The sequence below is a fragment of the Onychomys torridus genome, chromosome 3, assembly GCF_903995425.1.
Source record: "Onychomys torridus chromosome 3, mOncTor1.1, whole genome shotgun sequence".
Taxonomy (NCBI): Eukaryota; Metazoa; Chordata; class Mammalia; order Rodentia; family Cricetidae; genus Onychomys; species Onychomys torridus.
Genome location: NC_050445.1, coordinates 137,470,701 through 137,482,085, shown reverse-complemented (window position 1 = coordinate 137,482,085; position 11,385 = coordinate 137,470,701).

Below are 11,385 nucleotides of genomic sequence, written 5' to 3'. Positions count from 1 at the left end.
ATACATGTCTTACTTGACAGCCATAAAATTACACTGTCATAGAGGCCTGTTCTGTAAGCTAGTCACTAAGTCACCCTGGCCTCATCCTCCTAGGATTGGCTCAAGACTAGCCTGACACAGAAGACAGTGTGAGCGCCATGGTGCCTGACCTAAAGATCTGCCTGGTTTGGGTTGACCGAACTCCGGCCCTCTTCCCAGGAGAGAACTGTGGTGAGTGCTCCCCAGATGGACAATTCAAGGTCCAAGAGAGAACTGTGGTGAGTGCTCCCCAGATGGACAATTCAAGGTCCAAGAGAGAACTGTGGTGAGTGCTCCCCAGATGGAAAATTCAAGCTCCAGGAGAGAACTGTGGTGAGTGCTCCCCAGATGGACAATTCAAGGTCCAAGAGAGAACTGTGGTGAGTGCTCCCCAGATGGAAAATTCAAGCTCCAGGAGAGAACTGTGGTGAGTGCTCCCCAAATGGGAACTTCAAGCTGAAGCTGTATGGGCCTGGCTGAGCAAGCATGACCAATGCAGGCAAAGACACTATTGGCTTCTTCATCAGTGAAGTCAGGACATCCTTGACAGCAAACACAGGGTTTCTGGCAGAGTTCTAGAGGCCATTGTAAATTCTGAGATGGGGCTAAACCTGAATAGTCCTTCCCAGAATCAGCACAGACAAGAAAAGGCTGTTTGTGTTCCATGTCATTCCCAAAGACACCTAAGACACAGCGGAGAAGGTCAAAGCTTATGCCTCCTAACCTGATGTACGGGTGGGGTGTTGTCTAGAAAAAACAATCTGACTGGGTGCCTTGGACACACCTGTGGCGGGTTGTGACTTGGGAGACTGAGGCAAGAGGATTACTTGAGCACAGGAATCCAAGTCTAGCACAGGCACCATGAGACTCTTTCTCAGAATGGTTGCTTGCAGCCATAGCTCTCTAAGAATGTTTTCCACCGGGCGGTGGTGGTGCACCCTGTAATCCCAGCACTCAGGAGGCAGAGGCAGGCGGATCTCTGTGAGTTTGAGGCCAGCCTAGGCTACCAAGTGAGTTCCAGGAAAGGTGCAAAGCTACACAGAGAGACCCTGTCTTGAAAAACAAAAACAAAAAAGAATGTTTCCCTAGCATGCACGAGGGCCTGGGTTCCATCCCAGTACTATAAACCAATAATTAAAGGAAGACAAAACCATGATACTTGTCTTCATTTCCATGACCTCAAGGTTCTAAGTCCATCCAAGTCCCAGGTAGAATCCAGCCAGGAACTTTTGAAGCTGCACAGTCACAGTGCTCTGTTCTACCACTCCTTGAGACAGGGATGGGCGGGCTCCTGCCCCTGAGCTGTGTGGTCTCCGAATGTGATGGTCCTAAAGCCACTGAGAACTGTGCACCCCAGTCTCTCTCTTCTTGTCCCCCTCCATTGTCAAATCTGCATTTGCCCTAGCCATCAGTTCCTTAGAACGTTGGTGCCCTGGGTTTGTGTGCTGTTCATTTCATCCATATGGCTGGGCCCCCCTGAGCCATGGCTGGGCTGTCATCTCCCAGTAGTGGGCCTCTTGACCCACCTTGCCCTCTTGCTATTGCCCTTTTTCCCCAGGTAGTATTGGAGAATGTAGAGATCACAAGACAGTTGGGTCCAGCCCCCGAAGGTGTGATCATCACAAACCCTCAAGATTGAGGTGGGGAAGCCTTTTGCCACTGGTAAGAGGTAGGGCCCTGATGTAGTGATATATTGTGTACCATAATAAACTAGTCTGAGGATCAGAGGACAGAGCCAGCTACTAAAGGTCAGGCATAGTGGCACACCTTTAATTCCAGCACTTGAGATCTCATGCCTTTGCTTTTAATCCCAGGAAGTAATATGGCAGGGCAGAGAAAAGTATATAAGACTCGAGGAAACAGGAACTCACTCTCTTTAGTCTGAGGATTTCGTAGAGATAAGAATTAGTGGCTGACTGTTCTGCTTCTCTGATCTTTCAGCTTTCACACCGATATCTGGCTCTGGATTTTTTTTTTTTTTTTTAATTAAAAGACTATCTAAGATTTGAACAACACCCTGGGAACTCATCCCTCCAAGCAACCATGTGGGAAGGCCCTGTTGCCCGCATGGAGGTGACAGTGGTCAGTCACAGGCCTCTCATCATCTTAGTGAGGCTCATCATCTTCATCCTTCCAGCTGTTGGGGTGGACCCATACCCAACAATCTGCAGGCCCAGTTTCTTATCAAACTCCTACCAAGTTGGGAGAGGGTTTTGAAAATAATTTGTGTGGGGGCCATGTTTGGGGGTATGTAACACCTTCTCTAAGTTTGTATCTCAATGTCTAGGACTCTCCTGTGGTGATGGATGCATGCCCTTCTGCCTGAACCTGTAGGCTCACAAATCATCGGCTCACCCTAGGTCTCCCCTGCCACCTGCTGGGCTGGGCTAGAAAATGCACCTGAACCTTCTCAGCCTGCCTCTAAAATGACTTCTGCCTTTATTCTTTGGACTCAGAGATTCTGAGGTCTATCAGCCACAGCTGTCAGTTCGAGTTTAGAGCCTTGAGTGGGGTTGGGCAAGATGAGTCTTTGCTAGTTGAATACTGAGTCTCTTCCAAGGGAAGGACCCAGTTCCTTAAATGGTGCTCACAGGACTGAGAGGTATAACTATCCTGCCAGGTGACTCTGCTGTGGTTTTCCTGTGACTGAAACATTGTGGGTGGTGGTGGTGGTGGTTGGGACTCAGGAGGTAATCAAAAGATCACTTGTCTGGAAAAGCAGACATTTGGAGGATTCTCAAGGACCCCTCCCCAGTTTATAAGAGGAGAAAGCAACTCTGATCAGTCAGTCTGAGAGGACATTTATCTGTGAGGAGAGATTCTTGGACTGTGGAGCTCTCTGCAAGCTGAACAGAGAGCTCCAGGGCTGCAGCTTTTGTGAATCATCCCTGGTGTTGGGGTGGGCTTCTGAGTCATCCATGTCCCTGCACATGAACCCCTCATTCATACTCCTGTTAGTAACCCCAGTAAGTGAAATCATTGGTTCATCAAGTTGGCCTTGGTGCAATACTTGCTTTAAGTCTATTGTGGGTGCCCTACCTGGGATGAGTAGGGGTGTGTGTGTGTGTGTGTGTGTGTGTGTGTGTGTGTGTGTTTTTGTGTGTGCGCGCGCGCTGTCTCCTCAAGAAGTCTGCCATAGAGCACCCACAGTGACCATATCAGCCATTCTGCCATCCCATTTCATTTCTTTTTTTGTTTTTTGAGACAGGGTTTTTGGAGCCTGTCCTGGACTAGCTCTTTAGACCAGACTGGCCTCGAACTCACAGAGATCCGCCTGCCTCAGCCTCCCGAGTGCTGGGATTATTGGCGCGCGCCACCACCACCCGGCCCATTTCATTTCTTAAAGGCCCACTCCCCAGTTTTCCAAGATACAAGAGGATAGGCCAGCTGTGGCTGTCGCTCTCCAAGGTGCTGATTCTTGTAGCGCAATGTTTGAAAAAGTATTTTTCCAAGGAAAGACCGGTGGAATGATAAGACACTCGGCCCGTTTCGTTAGTTGAACTGAACAGGTAATTTCTCTTTATAACCTTTTCCTCATTACTCCGGGGTCTGTGTAATGAGTTCTCACTCAACATTTCATTTCAACCTCCCAAGAACTCCAGAGGCATATGGTTTGTTTCTGTTTCAGGAGGGAGGATATTGGAGAAGGACAGAACAAGTGAAATGTGGTCATGGGATCATGCCTAAAATGACCTTACCCTGAAATCCTCCTACAGTGCTCACAATATGCCTTGTCTTCAGTATCTATGACTGGCAGCTCCTTCCATCCAAGCCAAAAGTACATTTTATCTCAGATGGTTTCCACCTTCCTCATGTTCAACATCCAAGACTCCTGTGCTACAAGCTTTCATGCTCCCTCTAATCCATCCCTCTCCGGCCTCCCCACACTTCAAGTCCACACCTATGCTGCTACACTGAATTGACTGAAAGCATGTTGTTTCATTGAAACCGAAGCCACTGTGGGGGACCCGCCACCACCTTTTATCCCCAGGGTACTCTTGAGGAATGAGGGAGAAGAGATTTAGATAGAAATATAGAGGGGAGAGAGAGACAGAAACATAGGATAGCCTCGGGAGGACCTGGATCCGAATCCACCGGCTCCTTCTGTCTCTTCTAAAGGGCTATTTAAAGGAATGCCAAGGGTTAGAGCAAAAGACCTCCCCCTAGCACAGCCAAGTGCAGACCCTTCCAAACACCTGGCAACCACACATGTAGTCAACGCATTCCCTTATGCAGCCCTGCTGGGTAAAGCAAGTTCAGATCTCACTAGGAAATGTGTATGGGCTCCCACAAGCTACTAACACTTTCCATGGAGCTTTAAATCTGTATAATCCAGTATGATGGCAGAGTCACAATAAACATTTTAGGTTGGTAAGATGGTTCAGAAGATAGACGTGCCTTCTACTGAGATTGACAGCCTGAGTTAGATTCCCAGGACTCGCACAGTGGCTGCTTCTCCAAGTTGTCCTCTAACTTCCACATGGGAAGGTGGCCATGTGCACACCCGACCCCCACCCCTACACAAACAATGTAAAAAATATTAAAGACCTTGAATCAGTAAACTGAAACAGTTATTGACTAAACAACTAAAGGTTACAAGTTAGAACTGGATTCTATCTAAGTTCTGCTTACTAATCAGGTAATGGTAGACGAGTTCTTAATCTCTGCAGGCTTTGATTGCTTCATCTTAGAAAGAGTATAACAATAAATCCTACTGTTGCTCTGGCCCACTCTCCAGCTGTGGGGGGTCGTGACCCCTTAGGGCTATGTTAAGGCAGGAGGCTTCCCAGCTCCTTCTCACATGGAGACCCAGGAAAGTGAGCATCTGCCTGTCTAGCCAAGGCTGAGGAGAACTGGGCATTTGCTTCCAGGTAGTGATGTTGCTAGGATCACCCTGGACCCAGCTGGTCACCCACCCTGGACATAAAACCACCCTGGAACCACCCTGGACATGCTTCCCTACACTGCTCTGAGTTAGAGCAAGGGAGAGAAGCCAGATTGACAGGATTTGAGAGGTCAGTCTTTCCCTAGGTTGGAGGCCTAGCTTAGCCACAAGCCACGACGATCCTTCTCTGTGTATTACTTATGTCTGTGGCACAGTCTCCCACATTACTCTCTCATACCTTCCTAGTGCCAACTACAACACACGCAGTTCCCTTTGTGGGATGCAGGGTGATGCTCCTCCTCCAAAGAGACACACATCTAAACCTAAAACCTGGGAGAATGTTATGTCACATGACAAAGGAGGATGACAGTGGCAGATGGAATTGTTGCCGTCAGTCAGCTGACTTTCAGGCAGGGTGTTTCTGGATTGCCCCGATGGGCCAGTGAGGCACAGGGATCTCACAAGGAGGGGTGGAAGGAGGAGGCGAAGAGGTGCTTGAACACACTCGGCTCTGAAAATGGAGGAGTGAGAGCCGACGAGGGCATGGTCCTAGAAGAGGGTGAGAGGTTTGTCCGAGAACCTCAGTTTTGCAGGCAAGGGGCTCTGCAAATGCCTTGATTTTGTTCTAACAGGAGCCACGCCAGCCTCTGCCCTCTAGAACTGCAAGATCATCGATTTGTTTTGGGTGGGAAGTTCCTAGTAATCTGTTACAGAGAAAATGACAGACATAAAGCCCACATCTACAGTTCCTTTCCTTAATGGGGCTCTTTGGCACACACTAACTTTCTACATCCAGGACACTATGGGATGAAATGTTAGAGCGTAGCTTTCATGGAGGTTTTTATCTCTCTAGTGGCTTTCTTTCTTCCTGGCTATCCTGGAACTTACTCTGTAGACCAGGCTAAACTCTAACTCAGAGATCCTCCTGCTTCTGCCTCCCGAGTGCTGGGGTTAAAGGTGTGCGCCACCACCACCTGGCGGTCAAGAAGAAAATTGTTCCTCAGTTCTGCGTATCTCCTTGTTCCATCCTTTTCCCTACCCAGGCCTGCTTGGCCTTCAGATCCCTCCTGAATTCATCAACCATTGCCCTAGCGGCCTACCCTCCCCCACTGTCCCGAACCACAGGTGCTTTCCCCTCAGCCTCCCTCTGCCTTTCCCAGTGGCCTCTCTGCGTTTTATCGCCCATAAAAAGAGCCCATCTGGAGTCTTCTCACCCACCCTTCTTGCCTTCCTTCCATATCATTTTGCTGCCATTCTAGATGAATAACACGCAAATAATGATACTCTGAGATGCTATTATTCTGTACACAAAGAAACAGGAAGCAGCAGCTAACTTCCTCTGTCAGGTCCAAAAGTAGCAGTCTTTGCCCATGGTAAAGGGCCCAATGCTCTAGAGTTACTGTGGAGTGTCCTGATTTCTTTTGTTGTTTGGGACCTTCTACTGCATAGCTGTGGCTGGCTTGGAACTTGCTCTGTAGACCAGGCTGGCCTTGAACTCACAAGAGCTCTGCCTGCCTCTGTCTCTCAAGTGCTGAGATTAAAGAAGTGCGCCACACGATGGCCTTGCCCTGACTTTTTAATTATGGAAACAGATGACTCTCCTCAAGTTTTTTTCTCAGAGATTGACTTTCCCCACAAAATTTCCTTTTCTCAAAGTGCAGAGTTAGTCTTCTGGCCATGGTGAATGTCTGTGTCCTACAAGTCCTCACTCGCATACCAGAGGCCAGCGTTTGCAGTCACAAGCACTTCAGCCTAGAACTGGGAACACCATCTAAGCAGGGGGCTATTCCAACATGGTGTTGCCAGGTTTACAATAGGTAGCAAATTAGTGGTTTTGGTCACTAAAATTCTTACATTTTGGAGGATGAGGAGAAAGTGGTTTGTTCATGTCATAGTTCTGCTCTTGTCTAGAGGAAGGCAACTGACATCTGTACTCTTGTGTGCTTACCGAATAGTGTGCCTGGATAGTTTCTAAACCCTTCTCTATTTGGAGCAAGCCTCTAACCAGGTACAGTCAACAGTCTGAACAACGTGGGCCTAGTTTAGTTTAGTTTTTATTTTCTGCTGACTGACCACAGCCTGAATGAACTTTCTGAAGGAGTCCTTAGCTTTGGAAAGTTTCTGGCTTTCTCTGGTACTTTGTGACCTTCTGACCCTGTCAGCAAGGGCTTCCAGGCTGCAATCTGAAACTTAGGGCATTGCCGAGGCCAGACCGCAGCTGGGGAAGAGGCTGAATTACCCACTCAGAGCTCTCCAAAGGCCTTCCGCTAAAGGCAGTGCCTCCCCAAGAGCTTTGGAATATTCCAAACATATTTGTCATTCAAAGTCTTGATTCTAATTGGAGGCAGGTGGAGAGCCACGGGGCACAAACTTTTTAAAGACTGTAATTTTCACTTGCTGTCGGGAAGAGAGAAAGTGAGAATACGAAAATAAAGCAATTAAAAGTTTCCTCAGTAGCGGTGAAGCGGCCGTGGCCCTGAAGGCCGTCAGCTTGCGTCACTTGGCTGTACGGGGATCCTCTGGGAGCCCAGCCCAAGGCGCAGGTAGGAAGTCGGAGTTTGCTTCAGAAGTTTACATCATGCTCCACTGTTTGTTAGAAATTGTTCTCCTAGCCCAGGGGAGACTTTCTAAGTCTGCTCCCTGACTTTCCATGCCTCATGGAGGTGCAGGCCCTGCTTTGGGGGACACATGCCATACTCTAGCCCTCCACATCACTGTATGAGCCTTAAATCAGAACCTAGTGGTTGCGTGCTGTGGCCCTTCCAAGCCTGTGTCCACTGCCTCATCTGAGGTGTCCTTCTCTTTCCATATGCACAGAGTTACAGACACCCACTTAGCATAGGCCCCAAAAGGCAAATCCCAGAAGTTGTAGGAATACCATACCAATCGATTGGTAGGAAATAAAATTTCTTGTTTTGGTATTCATTAACCTATTTCTCTTGGTAAAAGTCTAGTCCTCTTATATATTATTACATGTCTCCCCATGAACCAGGAGCTGTAAATAAATTGACTCTAAGAAACTGATTTTTTTTTTTTTACAAATTAATATATTTCTGATTCTAAATAGATTTTCCCCTTTGTGAATAAAAAAAAAAAATATTAACTTAAGGGGCTGGAGAGATGGGTTGGCAGATAAGAGTGACTGGTGTCCTTCTAGAGGACCAGAATTCAGTTCCCAGCATTCATGTCATGTGGCTCAGCCACCTGTAACTCCAACTCTGGGGCCCTCTTCCGGCCTCCAAGGGTACCCACACACACATAGCACATACACACACGTACACAAATCGTTATATAAATATAGTTATATATACACCAGCCATGTAAGACGTGTCACCACTTACTCTTTATTGTTATTACACCTTCTAACTCCACAGCCTCCCACAAGCTACTGTAACACTAGGTTCTGGGACATGAGGAGAATTCAGACAGAGGTCCATACCAGATTATGGATTTTCTATGGAAAAAAAAACCACAGTAGAATGTTTATTTAAGGCACAGTGTGTGACTTCTCTTATTCTTTCCAATGCACCTACCCCTTGAGAGAGTACAATGAACACGTAGAAAGAGCAGATCTGCTTGGCATTCTGAGACTGTGCAGTTGAATGTTAATTTAGCAAGAAGGGTGCCCAGAGAAAGGAAGTAGAATTTTTAAATGTATATGTGCATGTGCAGTGGGTACACGCATGTGAGTGCTAGTGCTTACAGATGCCAGGGGCACAGGATCTCCCTGAATCTGGAGTTAGAGGCATTGTGAGCTGCCTGGCATGGTGCTGACCTTGGGTCTTCTAGAAGAGCTGTAAAGGTGACCTTACCTGCCAAGCCATCTCTCTAGCCCCAATGGGAGATTTAAAATACAAGAGGGGGAAGAAAGCCAAAAGAAAACCCCCCCAAAATTCAAACCAGACATGGTGGTGTAGGCCTTTAATCTCAGCACTCAGGCAATAAGGTGGGCAAGGCCTCTGCATGTGGGAGGCAAGCCTGGTCTCCATCCTGTGACTCTGTCTTGAAAAGCCAGCCAAACCAACAAATAAACATGTTGTGTGGCAGTTTCCTCAGTGATTGAAACATTCCATCTCGCAGGGAAGCCCATTAAGACAGAGAGCAAAGAGCTCAAAATAACTTCAGGCTTACCCTGAAATGGACCAGATTTAGTGGGCTCCTCCCTCTGGAGAGTAACAAATAGAAAAGACTGCAGTGAAGGTGAGTCACTTTTAGATGAGCCAAGCTGCAAAGAATACATACAAGAGACAAGCCCAGAAGACAGAAAAATGTAGAGACCAGCCAAGCTGCCTGGGAAGGGCTCAGAGCAACCAAGTCACCTGAAGGGACACTCTCCAGCCTGTTGAGCGGCCTGCAGGCTGTGCAGTGGGCTCCAGGTTCCCAGCTTTGTGAGCTGTCACCCGTGCTGGGGTGGGCTTTGGTGATGCCGCTGTCTTTGAGTCAGTTCTGCTCCTGTAAGGGACCCCTCAGCTAAAACCCAGTGGTTCACCAAGGTGGACTCTGGTGGTCTCTGTACTTCGGTCTGTCATGGGCTCCCTAGTGGGGGTGAGTAGAAGTGTGTCTTGTGTCTTTCTAGGAAAAGTCTGCTACACAACACCAAAGACAAGAGGACACAAAGAAAATCATCATGTGCTTCTGCCTTTTCCCATAGATCAGAATGAGAGCACAGGACATTTAAGAAAGTCATGAAAGCTGAGTTGTTCTCAGAGACTTGTCGACGGCCAGGTTCAAGGGACAGATACATACAGCCTAATGCTTGGGTAGATGGATTTTAGGGAAGTGTGTCTTGTCTTATTTTACAGATGATGAAGTTGAAGCTTTAGAGAAGGTAAAGACAGAGTTCATTTGGATTGTCCAGATTTTGTTCCCCTTTTGATTTTTCTTTTCTTTTCTTTTTTCTTTGAGACAGGATTTCTCTGTGTAACCGCTGTGGCTGTCTAGAACTCCCTCTGTAGACCAGGCTGGCCTTGAACTCACAAAGATCTACCTGCTTCTGCCTCCTGAGTGCTGGGAGTAAAGGCATGCACCCTGCCACCTGGCTGGTGTTTTTTGTTTTGTTTGTTTGAGACAAGGTCTCACTATGTAGCTCTGGCTGTTCTGGAACTCACAGAGATCTGCCTGCTTCTACCTCCCAAATGCAGTGCTGGGATTAAAGGTGTACACCACTACACTCGGCTTGGATTACCCACATTAAACTCAGGAAACCTTATGTCTTCTGCTGTTTTAGACTCTTAGGAAACCTAGACAACTGACTTCATCTTTTGGGAAAATAAGAGTTGTGGTGGTATTGTATTCCCTGAAATATTGTGCACGCTAATAAACTTATCTGGGGTCAGAGAACAGGACGGCTGCAATATTAAACATAGAGGTTAGGCAGTGGTAGCACACGCCTTTAATCCGAGCACTCGGGAGGCAGAGCCAGGCTGATCTCTGTGAGTTCAAGGTCACATTGGAAACAGCCAGGCACGGTATGACACAAGCCTTTAATCCCAAGAAGTGAGCCTTTAATCCCAGGGAGTGGTGGTAGAAAACAGAAAGGTATATAAGGCGTGAGGACCAGAAACATTTGGCTGGTTAAGCATTCAGGCTTTGAGCAGCACAATTCAGCTGAGATTCATGTGGATGAGGACACAGAGGTTTCCAGTCTGAGGAAATAAGACCAGCTGAGGAACTGGCGAGGTGAGGTGGCTGTGGCTTGTTCTGTCTCTTTGATCCTCCAGCATTCACCCCAATAACTGGCCTCAGGTTTGTTCTTATTAATAAGACCTGTTAAGATTCATGCTGCAAAGAGTCTTTACACAGAAAACAAGTTTGAGATATGCCATTCTAGATTCCCTTCAGCTTCCTCCCATGTTTACAGCAATTATTTCTTTATAGAGAGATGATTGTTTGCTGTTAGTAGAAACAATACTTCTTTCAGATTACTGTCATCTACTCAGCTGGCTGCTGGAAGGCAGGTGCCGAAACTCAGAAGCCAGGGAATATTCATTGAGGAACTTCAGTACAATTTCCTGCTAAGTGTCCAGGGTGCCCAGGTTAAGGAGCCACAACTGTGCTATTTTATTTTGGTTTTTTGTGAGAACAGAGATTCATGTGGTCCAACCTGGCCTTGAACTCTATGTAGCTGAGGCTGTCCTGGAACTCTGGATCTCCTGTCTCCACCTTAAGTGCTGGCATTAGAGGAGGGAGCCTCCACAGATAGCTGTGCTTCTTATAAACAACGGTGAAGAAGCCGGCGCACACCTTTAGTCCTTGCACTCAGGAGGCAGAGGCAGAGTCTGTGAGTTCAAGGCCAGCCTGGTCTACAGAGAGAGTTCTAGGACAGCCATAGCTACAAGAGAAACTCTGTCTCAAAAATAAGTAAGTAAGGGGGGTGGGGATTTAGCTCAGTGGTAGAGCGCTTGCCTAGCAAGCGCAAGGCCTTGGGTTCGATCCTCAGCTAAAAAAAAAAAAAAAGTAAGCAAGTAAACAAATAAATAAAT